Source organism: Sus scrofa, chromosome 15 (genome assembly GCF_054392235.1).
Source record: "Sus scrofa isolate SSC_HxYL_T2T_F1_AM1 chromosome 15, Sscrofa_HxYL_maternal_Yorkshire_Landrace_v2.0, whole genome shotgun sequence".
Lineage (NCBI taxonomy): Eukaryota > Metazoa > Chordata > Mammalia > Artiodactyla > Suidae > Sus > Sus scrofa.
In genome coordinates, this window is record NC_139397.1 from 126,488,180 (window position 1) to 126,504,809 (window position 16,630).

The window sequence follows — 16,630 nt, forward strand, 5'->3', positions numbered from 1 at the left end:
AAGGAAAATAAAACAATTAACAAAGGACTTAAAATGAAAGTCCTGTATTAGCAGAGCTTAAGCAACCAGGCATCTACTGAAAATGAACATGGGGTGCATATTCCACAACTGAAAACCACTGGAAATTTTCATGGCCTTTGGCAATATTTCACGAAGAGAAAATGCTTTTAACTATACTCGAATCCTAGTGGTATGAACACATTGTGAGGGATATCATTACACTCTGTATATTCAAAATACACTTAAAAGGCACCATGTGAGTCCACTTGTCACTATTTTTTTTATTATGTTTAATAAAAATTCATGATGTGAAATCTAATAAATCCTTAGGGATTGCAGAAGGAATGATGGTCAAATTAAAGAATTCTAGAATCTCCCTTATCTGTTATTTTATAATTGAAGAAGATATGTTTTCTTAATGACGTATGAAAGGCTGATATTTTTAAAGACATGGTTATTTTCTTGTGATTTCTGTAATTGCATCCTTCTGGCTTCTGTCCATGGTTTGTTATTTGGTTACACCTTAGGAGGCCTGAGGATGACAGGTACTCAATTTTCTCCAACAAATCTTGTATACCATGACAGGGAAAATCTTGGGGGGTGATTTCTGTAAGTTTTCTGGTTCAAGATAGTCTGAGCAGAAAGTTAGGGAATTCTAAAGTCCTTTGCATCCTAAGATTACAGACTTCCTAGCATCCACATATTGCAAAATTATTTACTTCACATTTTGCCCTTTCTACTAAGACTTCTGCAAGATGACTTAAGTGTTCTCAATGTTACAAGCTGCCACAAGAAGGGCAGATATGTTATCGCATATACTGTGTGGGTGGGCTAAGCAAGAAGTGGCCCAGAGGAAAGGCTGGAAACTTGCTCTTGTGGCCAGGTTTGTAGGACACCATCTGTTATCTACATGTATCTAAATTGTATCTGACTTTCCACTTTATCTTATTTACACTTTTTGGAATTAATTTGTATATTAAATTGTACATGTACGATATGCTAGGCTGTTTTCCCATTTCAGATTAAAAAAACAATGGGAGTTCCTATCATGGCTTAGTGGAAGCAAATCTGACTAGCATCCACAAGGACGCAGATTCAATCTTTGGCCTCACTCAGTGGGTTAAGGATCCTGCATTGCCATGGGCTGTGGTGTGGGTTGCAGATGCAGCTTGGATCCTGTGTTGCTGTGGCTGTGGGCATAGGCCGGCAGCTACAGCTCCAATTCAACCCCTAGCCTGAGAACCTTCATATGTCATGGGAGCGGCTCTAAAATTAAAAAAAAAAAAAAAAAAGACAAAAGAAACAAGCAAAAAACAAATATAATAGGTATTTCATACTATTTCTTTCCAAGGATGAGACTGAGATGTAGAGAAATTAAGTAACATACTAAGATAGCCGAGCAAAATGTCTTTGGCTTCCAGTCTAGTGATCTCCCATCTATACTCCATGGCTTTCTCTGATGTCATCATTGTTGAGGTATCTAAAGAGGCTCTATGAAACATGAGTGTGCCACTTCCCAACTGACCCTGCGCTAGACCACGAGAATACATCTAGTCACCTTCAAACACCACCTGTAAAGAAGTAAAAGTAGTAGGCAACTTAAATGGCACTAAATAGCAGTAGCATAAAGATGAGAAAAGATGCTAAAATATTCACTGTCACCAAATAACCGTGGTTAGGAAAACCATGGGCTTGCCCATTTTCATAACCATAAGTTAAGGATAATCTACTATGAATCACCCTTACTAAGTCTACTGATGATACGACTGTCAAAAGAGACTAGATGCTTTCTTTCAAGAACTTCAACATCTATGACGGAGACAATCATGAAACAAATAAGTTCCTAAGGAAACATTTAATTTCAAGTGTGAGTAGTACCAAAATCTATGTAAATATTTAGTTACCATAATACCCAGTATGTACAAAACATCTGCTAATTTTTCCAAAGTAGTTGTATTATTTTTAATGTGGAAAAATCCAATTTCAATTAATGTTCTATACCCCTATATCCAAATGGGATTGCCTCATCTCTTTGCCCTGATTTTCACAGTTCTCAGGGCTTCCAATGCATTTCAAGACTTTGCATTGAAGGGAGATATAACTGGGGGTAGCATGAGCATGAAGGGAAGAGTAAACCAGATGTCAGGAAAGTAGCTTGAAAGGTTGAGTCAGGAACAAGACAACTGTGGACCCTGCCAGTGTCCTAGCTCAATCCCCCCTAGGAATTAGGAGGTCTGGTACCAGGTCCCTGACAACCGTGACTAAGAGCAAAGGATTTCCTCTTACCTATGGGTGAAATGAAATCTGCAGGTTGATCACAATAACAACTGTTCTTCAAAATGGTCACTGTCACCACAGGAGTCTCCTTACAACTCTCTGAGTACATGAACTTGAATACTAGAACTATCTTACCATCTATAGTTAGCAAATATGTTGGAGCTGAGATTTCTTCATTTGTTTGTATATGTGCCTTGATTCTAGAATATTCTCCTTGTTAAAAGTCTGTTTTAAAAGGCCTGTTAAAGCCGTTAAAGGTCTCTGAATTAAGCTGTCTCTTCCTGTACCACAGAACAGCATTAGATCCAGTGCACTGCCCTATGTCAGCTCGAATAATGGAGCAGAACAGCAACGTAATGGGATATTACAGCAATTCCTAACCCATCCCACACCTGACTGACCCCAGTAATGAGTCAATAAGGCCTGCAGCTCTACAATGGGTGCTCACCCAGTGGAACAATAAGGCAGGACACTGCAAAAGAAATCCTATGAGTTGTACTAGAGCAGTTACTGTGGCTTCTAATATTTATAAAAGGCCAATTCAATCTGTAATCTGATCTCTGTGTGGTACCCAGAGCGTCCCTTCCTTACTTTTCTTAATCATTTCTCCTTTTCAAGTTCCTTATGCCAAAGTAATTGAGAACCTCTTGCTAAAATGAGACATACAAGATTTACAACTTTGAATTTTTAAAAGGAAGTAGAACAAATGAAAATAAGACTCATCATACAAAACTGAGTCTCCTCTGCTGCCAACCTCTCATTCTAAGCTCAGATTTTGAGGATGCATATCTGGAAGGGAGTATTAGTCAGGATTATGACCTACCCCCATGGTTCTACCAATACTTTTAATTATTTTAATTCTTCAACAGTTTCTGTATTCATCTCTTTTAATCCTAACAACCATTTGAGGTACCTTAAAGTTGGATGCTTAGAACACCTGACCCAGGATCTCAAATTGATTAACTATGAAAAGTTCAGCACATACCTCTTAAGACCTAAATGATATTGTAATTGGATGGTGAATACTTTTGTTATGAACTGAATTACACGTTAAACTCCAAATTCCTACATTAAAGCCCTAACCCCCAATATAACTGTAACTGGAAATAGGTCTTTTAGGAGGTAATGAAGATTAAAAGAGGTCAAGAGGGTGGAGTCCTAATCTGATAAAACTGGTGGCCTTATAAGAAGAGGAATAAAGAGAGATCTCTCTCTTTCTAAATACACACCCAGCAAAGGCCATGTGGGCATAGAGCAAGAAAGTGGCCATCTGCAAGCCAGGAAGTGGCTCTCAGAACTTGACCATCCTGGCACCCAGACAGAGGACTTCCAGCCTCCAGAACTGTAACAAGATACATTTCTGTTGTTTAAGCCACCCATTGAGCTGATGGAAGCTGGAGTTGTGAGGATCGGGTTGGCATACTAACACATTCTCTCCACCCTGCTTCTCAGCCAGGAGTCCAAGATGACAAGCTTTTGACAGATGTAAAGACCCATGGGAGTCTGAAGTTTCAGTCTGTCAACCACTTGATGATTTTTGGATGCTTAATTACAACCATCTACTTCACAAACTATTGAAGTGTATTCTTACATTGCTGAGTAATTTCATGGGGAACCAGTGATCTGGGTCCCAACTCAAATTAATTTATCTGGCCTGCCCTCAGCCTATGAGAAACTTAGTGGTGACTGCCACTTCTAAATGGGACAAGATTCTCTCTCAGAAATCTCATTCTAGCCCTCTTCTATGCCCCCAAATTCTGCTGCTCCACAAGTTGCAGTCAAAAAAATAGTCACAAGCTACCTAATTAAAGACTCACCCACAGAATTTCATAGGCAAGTAACTCAGAGGCATCCAACTGCCTGAGAAGAAGAGTCAAGCACCACCAGCTCTTCTCACTCTCACACCCTTCTGCTCCACCTCACCAGTGGAGACAAACCAGTTCTTCTAGTTCTTTAAGCTCTTCCCCAAAGGCTTTATTCTGATACCCAGTCAGGTCTCCATTGAAAATAGCAATCTTCTGTCTTTCCTCCCCTCCTACACGCCCCCTTCTTCTGTGTGTGTGGGTACCCGTGCACTGCACGAATGCCTGTGTTTTGTGAGTTTTTTTTTTTTTTTTTAATGTTCATGTGTTGGAAGTAGAGGAGTGAAAAAGACAATAAAAAGGTTTGTTCCCCTTTCAGTGTATTGCCACAGCTCACCCTTTTCCTTGTAATTTCTATTGCCTCGCTGCAGATAAAGGAGCTTCTATAGACACCCAAGACAGGTGCACAATTGGGTTCTTGATGAAACTTTTTTCTGCTTGGCTTTGTAAAGAGATTTGACAACAGCTTCCAGGAAATTGCATCTGCTGTTTCAAGGCTAGACCTGGCTGTCAAGCATGCTGAGTCATAACCATTGAGTCAGAGTTCCACGCTGTAAGGGAATTTTTCTAAGATTAGCCAACCTCCTTGCTTTGGGATAAGGAAAGCAGCAGAGTTCCCTAGCAAATGATCCTGAAGAGGTAGGAAAGCTCCTTTGTTTAAGAGGTTGTATTATTTGCTTGTTTTTTCTGCAAGGTCTTATTCTCACAAGTCAATCACAACTCTGAGCTCAACTATCTGGGAACTACAAGCTTATAGCTCAGACTATTTTTTTCCAATAAACATAATTATGGAAGAAAGTAAGGGATGTGAAATGAATAGTTTAATTCGGCTTTTGCAAGATCAAAATAAACACACAGCTTATGTAGCCAAAGATTAACATAGAGACTTCAATATTGCAAAAGTAAAATACTAGCCATGGAACCATATTATTCTTTGCCTTTAACCCATAGATGTTCAAAAATTACCAATAGTCTACTGATTTATTAGAAATGGTGGCCTAGATGTGATAAATTCAAACATTATTAGGACCCATAAGTTCTAAATTAATTGGAACCCACAAAACACAATAAGCTGGCTTTCATCTTTATAACAGGTGATCTATCAAGAGCTGGATTGTAATACTTCCATGTAGTTTAGGGTTCACAATCAAATTAAAATACGTATTTAAGAGAAAAATTAGTTACCCTTTCTTTTTTTTAATTTATTATTTATTTTTATTTCTTTTTTTTTTGCCATTTCTTGGGCCGCTTTGCGGCATATGGAGGTTCCCAGGCTAGGGGTCTAATCGGAGCTGTAGCTGCCAGCCTACGCCAGAGCCACAGCAACGCAGGATCCGAGCCGAGTCTGCAATCTACACCACAGCTCACGGCAATGCTGGATCGTTAACCCACTGAGCAAGGGCAGGGATCGAACCCTCAACCTCATGGTTCCTAGTCGGGTTCGTTAACCACTGCGCCACGACGGGAACTCCAGTTACCCTTTCTTAATTCTCAAATATCCAAGTTGAAAGCATTACATTAATGCTGATCACAGTTCAGAAACTCACAGACCTCTGCAGCCTCCAAAAACTGATCTCAATGGGAAAAGGACCAAAGAACTTGCAGGATTGTTTAAAACCACAGAGAATATTACAAATCAAATATTCAGAATACTTAGACCCACAGCACATTATTTTCAAAAATTTCTCAATATATGATGCCAAGGTAAAGATTCAAATTAAATCATTATGTTTTTTGCTTTCTATGGTTTTAAATTAATTTTTTTTTCTGCTTTCTAAATTTCCCAATGTATGATGCCAAGGTAAGGTTTTAAATTAAATCATTATTTATTTGTTGAATAGAAACAAATAACATTTAATTATACCACAATAATATGACATTAAGGAAACAGCGTACAGACATCATTTTTTCCTATAATGTAAAAAGATCTCCTAATAAAAGCTTTACTGAATGAATGATGATGAATATAGGGTAAAATTATTCCTACTACCTTTATTTTCAAACTTTTCACCAAAATTCCACAATTAAACTCCTTTTCAATTCTATATAAACACTACGCTATTCATAGAGAAGATACTAAAATGTTTTTTACAAATATTATAAAATGATTTTTATTTTATTTATTTACTTATTTTTCTTTTTTAATAATGATTTTTATATTTTCCATTATAGCTGGTTTACAGTGGAAAAATTAATCTTGATTCCCACATAACTTTTTACAAAAAAAGTCAATTCCAGATGGATTACAGATCTAGGTAGGGGATAAACACAAACAAAAATCTTTTAGAAGAGTTCCTGCTGTGGCGCAGCAGAAACAATCTGACTAGGAACCATGAGGTTGCGGGTTCCATCCCTGGCCTTGTTCAGTGGACCAAGGATCCGGCGTTGCCATGAACTGCGGTGTAGGCCACAGATACAGCTCAGATCTGGCGTGGCTGTGGCTGTGGCATAGGCCAGTGGCTACAGCTCCAAATAGACCCTAGCCCGGGAACCTCCACATGCCGCGAGAGCGGCCCTAAAAAGACAAAAAGACAAAATTTAAAAATCTTTTAGGTATAAAATGGTTTTTATATATTTATGCTGGCTCCTAATTCTAAAGGACTTATAAAACATTTTTTCCCAAATAAAATATATTTGAGGCAGAGACTAATTATAAATTGCATTTTAAAAATACACATTACTTATTTCTTCCTCCCCTAGATCCTTTTTATCCATTTGAATAAGAAGAGGTGTTTAGAAGGGTGGAAAACTGCTTACTATTAAGGAGTAAATGAGTGGCATTCACAATTAGTGACAAAATTACAGTTACCCTAAGAGACAAGATAAGGGAATGCTGGTGACTCAACTTTATGGATATAAAGCATATTCCTGGGGACTGATGGAATTTCAGGCAAGGTTACTGGATGCTCCAAATCTTCCCCATCATCTACCTAAGCTATTAAAATCCACCCTGAGATAGTTTTGATGATCCTAAAGTCTTCCATTAAAGTACACAAAGAAGAACAGAGGACATGCTCTGGTAGGAAATAGTTTGGGGGAGAAATAAACAAAGGTACAGGTAGATGCTGGTTGGAGGAGAGACTGAGTGAGACAGAAAGGGCTCTGTGACTGGGCAAAGAACCCACGAAAGGGAAAGCAAGGGAGCAACAAAGCCGTACTTTGACATCTAGAAGCTCTCTTGTGAATGTTATGCACTAGATGTGGTATCTTGAATTATTGCACCTGATTTCTCACCCTTCCTTATACCATCCTCTTTTCTGTGTGCTACTGAAGTTCCTCTCCTTCCTTTCCTGCCATTGACTTTGGATTCAGTCATGTGACTCTACCAAAGAATATGAGCAGACATGACTCAAATACGCACACATTCTAGTGACGTTCTGCAACAGCTATGAGTAGAGCATAACTGAGCTAGTGTACAGGAAGACAGACATGTGGAGGAAAGATGGAGTCAATCCATAAATTGGAGCCAAACCCAGATTAGCCAAACCCCTGCAGACCACCAAATGCATGAGCAAGAATAAACAATTGTCCTTTTAGGCCATCGAGTTTTGAAGTGCTTTGTTTTGCAATCCCATTGCGGCCATAGCCAACAGATACACTGATCCAAGTGCTGGGAATAAGACAGTAAAAAAGACATAACCCTTGCTTTCAAGGGATTCACAATGTAGTAGACAATACAAATTAGTAACTAGAAAGTAAACTGCTGAGAAGGATACTATGAGACATCTAACTTGATCTTGGGGACTCATCTGCCCTGGATCAAGTGACATCTAAGCTCAGAAGTGAAGGATCAATAAGAATGAGCAGGCTAAGAGGGCTGAGATGCTGATGTGAGGTGCTGATAGAGACCCACAGGCCAAGGAAATGTGCAAAGATGTGCAAAGACCTGGACATGTGAAAGAGCACATGATTTTATAGGAATTGTGAGCATCAGAAGCATGGCATTTGAGGTAGGAAACAGTGACTAAATGATTCTAATGGAAGAGTGTACCAGGTAAGGAAGAGAGCAAGAATGAGTGGGAGGTTTTGATACCATTCAGGAGAAAGAGTATCAGGCTACTGAGCCACAAGGCCAGAGTTTCACCTGATGCCTTTTCTAGCTCTGTTTCCTTGAATATGTCACATCTGAACCTCTATGATTTGTTTGTGATTCAGAAATAATCAAATCCACCTTAAAATGTTGTGAACATTCTTCATAAATTATAGAATTTTATGTAAATGCTATCACTACATGTTATTATATTTGATAATGACAATGTCCACCTATAATGTTCCTTGTTGAGAAAGATAAAAAGAATGTGACTAAAATTTTATGATTATAAGTGAATTTCTATTTTTCAATTTTTAGTGTTTTAAATGTAATTTTGAGTATCTACAGAAATTACATAGTTTAAAAGATTTCTTTTAAAGCAAGAAAGTATTCCCAGTACTCATGTGATTCTCCCGACCAAAATGTTCCTCTCTTCTCTTTAAACATAAACACAATGCTGGATTTTGTGCTAATAATTCTCTTACTTCTCTGTATAATTGTATCATTTGTGTATGTTTCCTTAAATAATATATTGTTTAGTTTTCATTGTTGGGGGGGTTGTTTCTTGTTTTGTTTTGGCCCTGCTGCAGCATGTTCCTGGGCCAGGGATGGAACCTGTGCCACAGCAGCAACCCAAGCTGCTACAGTGACATTGCTGGATCTTTTCCCTGCTGTGCTGCAAGAAAATTCCTTCTTAGTTTTTAATATCTGACTTTCTTTCTGTATTTATCTTTGTATAACTTGCTTCTTCGCTCAACATTAGGTTATGAGAGTCATCCATGCTAATGTGTGTAGACCGTTCTGTAAAGTCTCCAGACTATGCTACTGCGCATTTCAATTTTGCAAGTCATCCTTCCTTCTTTCCTCCCCTCTCTCCCTTTCTTGCTCGTATACTTTCTTCTTTATCCTCCATTACTGACATGGACAAAAGATAATCATGGCTAAACTCTAGGAGTGTGGGGGCAGGGGGAGCTTAGAGCTAGAGATGCTTTGCAGGCTTTTTGACACAGGCACTGCTACTTCAAGTTGTATGGCTAGACTGCTGTCAGTTTGGCAATCCTTAAGGTATTTTTCTCCAGATTGCTTCATTACTTGCAGAATGACATTTAAAAGGTGATCTCCTGAATCAGAATTAGTGGTCAATGTCAAAAGCTCTAGAGGCAAGCTGCTGTTTTGAAAATCTGCACCAACTATGTTTTGAAAGGTATACAAATAGATGATATCTTTTACTGAGTACTGCAACCGCTGACTCCACTGTTTCCATGGCAACCCATCCCGGGCAAGGTATTCCAAAGACTCTTAATTTAAGACATATCTAACAGCCCCAGGGAGTCACTAATCATGTCAGACCACCATATCCACAATAACAAAGATTATCCTTTGCCCAGCAGAAGGGGATAATCCTTCCCCAGATTTCATGACTTTCTGACATGTTTTGAGAAAAATAAAATCCCATCCCAAAGCTTTTCTCTTCATTTTGCTTTCTTGGAGCTGACAGAATATTCAGAGTACAAAGCAGGAGGAAATAGGGGTTGGGGGATGGATTCATTCTGCCTCCAGTGGCTCTCTTTATGCGAGCTGTCTGGAAATATTCAACACAAGGATTCAGAAGGCCTAGGTTTTAATCACTGCTGCTTACTGCTTGATAGTAATATTTGAGCCTTCAGTTCTTTAAAATGACAGGACTGAACTAATTACTTCAAAGGATCTTTAAGTTATCAACTGAAAAATATGATGCCATGTGCTATGTCAGACAAGACTTCTATATAAACTTATTCTTCCCTCAGGAAATGATCAACAATAGTAGAGCTGAAGTCCTAAGAACATGGTCAGCATTGCACCACAATTTTTTTGTGTATTTTGTAATATATTCATTCTGAAAAGAGTTAAAAGATATGTTTTTATCCTGTACAAACCACTCCATTGGGATTTAGAAGGATCGGCTTTTGTAATTCATGTTACAAAACATAGTTCTTTTCAGTGCTAATCACAACATATTCATAATCTCCTTTGACAAATGTGAGAAAGTCAGAGTGCCCTAGTGCATCCTCTAACTTTACATATCAGGAATGACATTAAATCTGAACTTCTCTGCTGATTTGGTCATATCCTTGACTTCTGTTTTGGGCCTCACTCACCATTTGAGAAGGTGTCCCCCAGTGGATCAGCAGATAGACTTCTGGGGATGAACAATCTGGTTGCCATTCCTGGATGGGTTCCTTCCTGGCTCTCTGATCTCTTCCATACCTTCTCCAACCTCAGTTTCCATGTAAAACAGGAATAAAAATTGAATTTCCATCACAAAGTTGGGAGAAATAAATAAGCCCACACTTGCAAAGCACTTAACAGTTTCTGGCATATCATAAGCACTCAATAAATATTAGCTATTTTACTTGATCATTTCAGAAACGTTCCTTAGAGTATCCTTCAGTGCACTAAAGTGCTCATTTAACTGATAGTAGTGTAGCTGCCCAAATGTTTATTAGCTTCTAAAGTAAGCAGTTCAATTGCTTAATTGCCTAATACCTCTAACATACGTCAACCTTTGTGAATAATAACAAAAGTCTATTACGAAGCATTATTATTATCATTTTAAAAACTACTAGAGAAATTAATGCAAATAATGAATATAGAAAGCTGACTGAATTATTTGGAAATATTGGCAAACTACTGTTAACACTTAGGCTGCTTAATACTTAAGAAGCAGTAAAAACAAGACACTCTCATGTTTTCTTTAAACAAACTTGTTTTTCATTCTATCCAGAGTCAGGGTCTCTGTATATCTATCTCGCTGTAGTTCAGACACAAGACTTTTTCCATTTCAGTTTGCAAGTGAATTCCAATTTTACAAGATTGTCTGGTTCCCTCCTTTTTTTTTTTCCTTCTTCCTCTCCTTCATTTCCTTGTTGTGGTTTCCCCTTCTAAAGTCTCCATCTACTAGAGCTAATTAAAATTGTTCAAAAGTGACTTTAGCTATCTAAACATTTGGTAACTACAAGTATTAGGAACTGAAAAGAAAACTGTCTTCCATAAAACCATTGACCACAATAATATTTGTATTTTTATTTAATCACTTTTACTAACTGTTTAATTTTGATACTTGATTATTTTATAAATACACCAAAGGTGGCATTTTATGTAACAATAAATTTCTATGTAAAAACATTTTTTTAAGGTTTTGCATAGTGAATCAACAGAATCACCTTTTTTTGGATGTATATAATATACAATGGATTTCTTTTAAGCAAGTCCCATCTGTATTTTTCCATTTCCAATAAGGGCATAATCAGGCCAACTGCAGCAGGAATGCAGTGAGATATTTGGAAGGATTTCTACGTTGTTGTGGCTGGCAAACCCTGGGGTGCTTTACTAAGGCAAAAAGCTCTTTCTCTGAAGTTTTTAGGAACAGGATGAGTAACTACTCTGGGAACAATGCCATCTTGAAATCTGAAGGACGGGCCGGAATTTCCAGATCATTTAATATAGTTCTATCTTATCACATGCTCATCAAACTTTCAATGTATTCATTGATGGCCAACCTCCTACAAAATATTGATGTAATCAACATGTGGCTTGCTTGCCTTCCTCTGCAGTGTAGTGCTACTCATAATCTCACCTGAATCCTTACAGGCAATTGGTGTTCTCATCTCCCAAAGCCTATGAGCCATCCACTATGGGAAAAATTAAGTGAATTCTCATCACCTTATATAGCACTCTCTAGTGCATACTTACATAATTACATTAAATTAGAAAAAAAAATCAACTCTTTGAGGAAGACATTCTTCCCATTTTGCAGCAAGGGAGTAATCCAGGTTATTCAAGGTAAACCAGCTGACTCCAAATCTGCTCCTTATTCAATTTTTCTATATGGTTCAGCAATTCCTATGAATTAACCACAAAGGGTGGCCAATGGGGACTTTACAGAGAGTATGACAAAGCAAGCAGGGAAATTGTTTTAGAGTTGGGGCATAGGAAGAAGTTTTCCCAGAACTCGTCAAACTGTGGAAAATAGCCAGGTTCACAGTCTGACCACGTCTGAGTCCAGGATTTCATATTACTGTAAGAAATACAGTGGTCTCCTCTAATCCATGGGTGATACTTTTCAAGATGCCCAGCAAATGCCTGAAACTGTGTATTGTACTGAGCCCTATATATAGCTGAGACTTGAACTCAGGGATCTGGGTTTTTTTATAACCAATTCAGAAAGGAATTTATTTTTCTGAAAAGCTTAAATTTATATAGATGAATGACAAAACATGTTTCATTAGTTGTCAATAATAAGGCAAGGAAGGATTTCATACTCTTCCATAGAGCAGGTGTGCAGAGCACACAAAGAAAAGCTTCTGATAGTTTATACTGTGGTTGAAAGGCTGGCTCTCAGAAAAGCCTGTATTTATCTCATCTCCATGGTAGGTAAGAGCATCTCTTTAAATCTTTGGCAAAGTCCTTCCCTTCTCCTCTACACAGCTGAAAATCTACCTTGAAATTTATAGTTGGCCCTCTGTATCCATGGTTCTATATCTGTGGATTCAACCAAACAAGAATTCTGCTAACCATGTAGTATTGCAGTATATATTTATTGAAAAAAAAAAAAACCTGTGGAACTGTGCAGTTCAAACCTATGTTGTTCAAGGTCAACTGTATTATGCTTTTTCATATATATATATATATACCTATGATAGTTTAATTTCTAAATTAGGCACAATAAGAGATTAACAATAATAACTAGTAATAAACTAGAGCAATTATAGCAATATTGTATAATAAAAGTTTTGTGAACATGGTCTCTCTTTCTTTCAAACTATCTTATTGGAAAAGTTTAATGTCTTTTCCATCTTAACATTAGCACTTATCATGTCACTGTAAATTTTGCAGTTTGAGGTGAAACAGCAAAAGTAGTATGAATTTCTTTTTTCCTTCTTCACAATTAGAAGATTCATTCTTATTGTAGATCTTGGCAACTTCAGCATCTGATTTTTTTCTTTCCTTATTAAATCAAGAACTTTCACCTTTTCACTTAAAGGAAGTACATCTTCGGCATATCTGAATTACTAGCATCACTATTCTTGTGCTTTGGGGCCATTGCTAAGTAAAATAAAGGGTTCCTGAACATAAACACAACAGTTGATCTGAGATCTGCTAAGTGACTAACAGGGTGATATGCTGGACAAAGGGATGATTCACATCCCATGCAGAATGGCACTAGACTTCATAGAGCTACTCATGATGATGTGCAACTTAAACTTATGAATTATTATTTTTTCCTCATGATTGGCAAATCTGGGTCTTTTATGATCCCATGTAAATTTTTTGTATTGTTCTAGTTCTATGAAAAATGTCATGGGTAATTTTATAGGGATTGCATTAAATCTGTAGATTGCTTTGGGTTGTATGGCCATTTTAATGCTATTAACTACAATGAAGTACCACCTCATGCTGGTCAGAATGCCCATCATTAATAAGTCACAAATAACAATTGCTGGAGAGGGTATGGAGAAAAGGGAAGCTTCCTACATTGTTTGTGGGACTATAAATTGGTACAACCACTATGGAAAACAGCATGAAGGTATCCCAGAAAACTAAATATAGAATTACCATATTGTCCAGCAATCTCACTCCTGGGCATATATCCAGACAAAATTTTCATTCAAAAAGATAAATGTACCCCTATGTTCACTGGAGCACTATTCACAATAGCCAAGACATGAAAACAACCAAATGTCCATCAACAGATTAATGGATTAAGAAGGGGTGGTATACATACACAGTGGAATACTACTCAGCCATAAAAAAGAACTAATGCCATTTGTAGCAACATGGATGGAACTAAAGACTCTCATACTAAGTGAAATAAGTCAGAAAGAGAAAGACAAATACCATGTGATATCACTTACATCTGAATCTAATATATGGCACAAATGAACATATCTATAGAAAAGAAGTTCGTGGACATGGAGAACAGAGTTGTACTTGCCAAGGGGGAGGGAGTGAGATGGACTGGGAGTTTGGGGTTGGTAGATGCAAACTATTGCATTTGGAGTGGATAAGCAATGAGATACTGCTGTATAGCACAGGGAACCATATCCGATCACATATGATGGAGGATAATGTGAGAAAAAGAATGTATATATGTATGTAGAACATATTTTGCTGTACAGCAGAAATTGACAGAACTCTGTAAATCAACTATAATAAATTTTTTTTAAATTTATGAATCATTTACTTCTAGAATTTTCCATTTATTATTTTCAGACCAGGGTTGACTGGGGGTAACTGAAACTGTGGAAAGCAAAACCCCAGATAAGAGAGGAGGACTGCAATGGCATTGTCCTTGGGCGGTTCACTTACAGGGCAATCTGAATCTTGTAAAAAAGCTATTCTTACCTCAGTAAACTACTCCCCTAGTCATTTTGCTTATGACCAAAACAAAGCATTCCTTAAATCTTATCACTCATTTACTCTACAGATATTAAGAAACATCAGGAAAGGAAAAGTAATATTATTCTACTTAGATTTCATAATTACTTTGAAATTTCTGCCTCAGCATCTTTGCTACACTTGTAAAGGAATGCAAATACTTGAATGCTACAAAAGTAAATGAGCAGAACAAAGTTTCGTCAAGTGTTTAGTTATACTTGTATGTTTGCTTGATGATTCAAAAAAACTATTATTCTTGAATGATTTGTCTCTATTTTAACCACTACCACAGGGTTCAATTAATCAATATCTCTTGCATAGACTCTCACAACAGCCTCTTTAGTGTTCTTCCTACACACAAGAAAGCTTTGGGTTAATTTATAGCCATCTCTAGCAGGATATATGTTAATAACATGTTGATTCATTAATTTCCTAATCCACCTTCCTTGTAAGCTATCAGTTTGTTCATTTCTTTGGATACAGATATAGAGGTATATACAGATATTTATAGATGGAATGAGAAGAGAGACAGAAAGAAACACTAAGTGGTAAGAATTGAGGGAAAGGGGGACCACTAAAGTTACTTGAGTGAATAAAACATTTAACTATACTGAAGAATGAAATATAATACAGTTCCAGGTCATTCTATTCACTTGCATAAGAAAGATCTCAAACAAATGCATATAGGAGCGGTCAGGAAAAATATCACCACTCCTTAAAAACTGGTTAGCGTGTACCTATAAAATGTACCTGAAGGGTAGATACAGTGGATTTTGAAAAGAAAGAGTGGTTATTGAGGCCAGCTATGGTCAAGAGAAAATAACACTGGAGGAGGCATTTTACTTTGTTTGCTGTAGAGCAGAAAGCATACTTGATGTGCCTCCAAAGAGGTGTCTAATTGGTTGTTATAAAATGGGGGACACAGTCAATAAGAATGATAAATATTTATACTATTGAACAGAAATAGAGTGGAAAAGTACATTCATGGCACTGAGCCTTCTGACCATATTATAAAGAATATCTGTTTTGAAAAGAATTTTAAAACATCATGACTTTAAAGAAAAATAGGGGACACATTTTATACTTATACGTACATTTCAATTAAGCTATCTTTTTGTATTTTTTCACACTTTTATTTCAGCATGTATTATTTAATTATATAGTATGTTATAATGCATATAATGTGTGAGCATAGAAAATATCAATAACAAAAATAAAAATAGAATAAATAAAAGACCCATTTTATTGCTTTTTTATTGCATGTAATAAAACGTTACATCATGAATATTTTCCCCTTTGCTACAAATTCAAGACAGACTATAGGTCAAGACCCTGAGCTCTGGAGTCAGAAATTCTTTTTTTTTTTTTTTTTTTTTTAATGGTCAATTGCATTTTTTTTTTTTTTTTTGCCTTTTGTCTTTTTGTCTTTTTTGTTGTTGTTGTTGTTGTTGTTGTTGCTATTTCTTGGGCCGCTCCCGCGGCATATGGAGGTTCCCAGGCTAGGGGTTGAATCGGAGCTGTAGCCACCGGCCTACGCCAGAGGCACAGCAACGCGGGATCCGAGCCGCGTCTGCAACCTACACCACAGCTCACGGCAACGCCGGATCGTTTCCCCACTGAGCAAGGGCAGGGACCGAACCCACAACCTCATGGTTCCTAGTCGGATTCGTTAACCACTGCGCCACGACGGGAACTCCTGGAGTCAGAAATTCTGAAACTAAATTCTGCTACTTACTACTTATGTGCCTTTGCTTACTCAACTTCTCTAAGATTTAAGCGCCTTGTAAATATAATGAGGATAATAAAAGTACCTACCTCATAGCACTGATGTGCAAACAACTGGTATTAGGCATATAGTACTTAGCATAGAGACTAGCACATACTAATGCCCATTAAATTATTTTTTATTATTCTAATGGCTGCATATTATCTCATTATAATGTTATACTCAAATTTATTTAACCAGTTCACTTGTCACTTTAGTCACTTAGGTTGCTTCCAAACTTTGTCACTATTACCAAAGCTACAATGAATATTCCTATTG

At 37.3% G+C, this 16,630-nt stretch overlaps 1 protein-coding gene across 1 annotated transcript in view; it reads right to left on the minus strand.

Annotated features, from left to right (window-relative positions):
• Positions 1 to 16,630, minus strand: part of LOC146396117 (uncharacterized) — a 192,420-nt gene that overhangs the window by 136,693 nt on the left and 39,097 nt on the right. Inside the window, exon 4 of the mRNA XM_084999112.1 lies at positions 10,308 to 10,426. The gene's annotated coding sequence lies outside the window, so the exon portion shown is untranslated. The remainder of the gene's footprint in view (positions 1 to 10,307; positions 10,427 to 16,630) is intronic.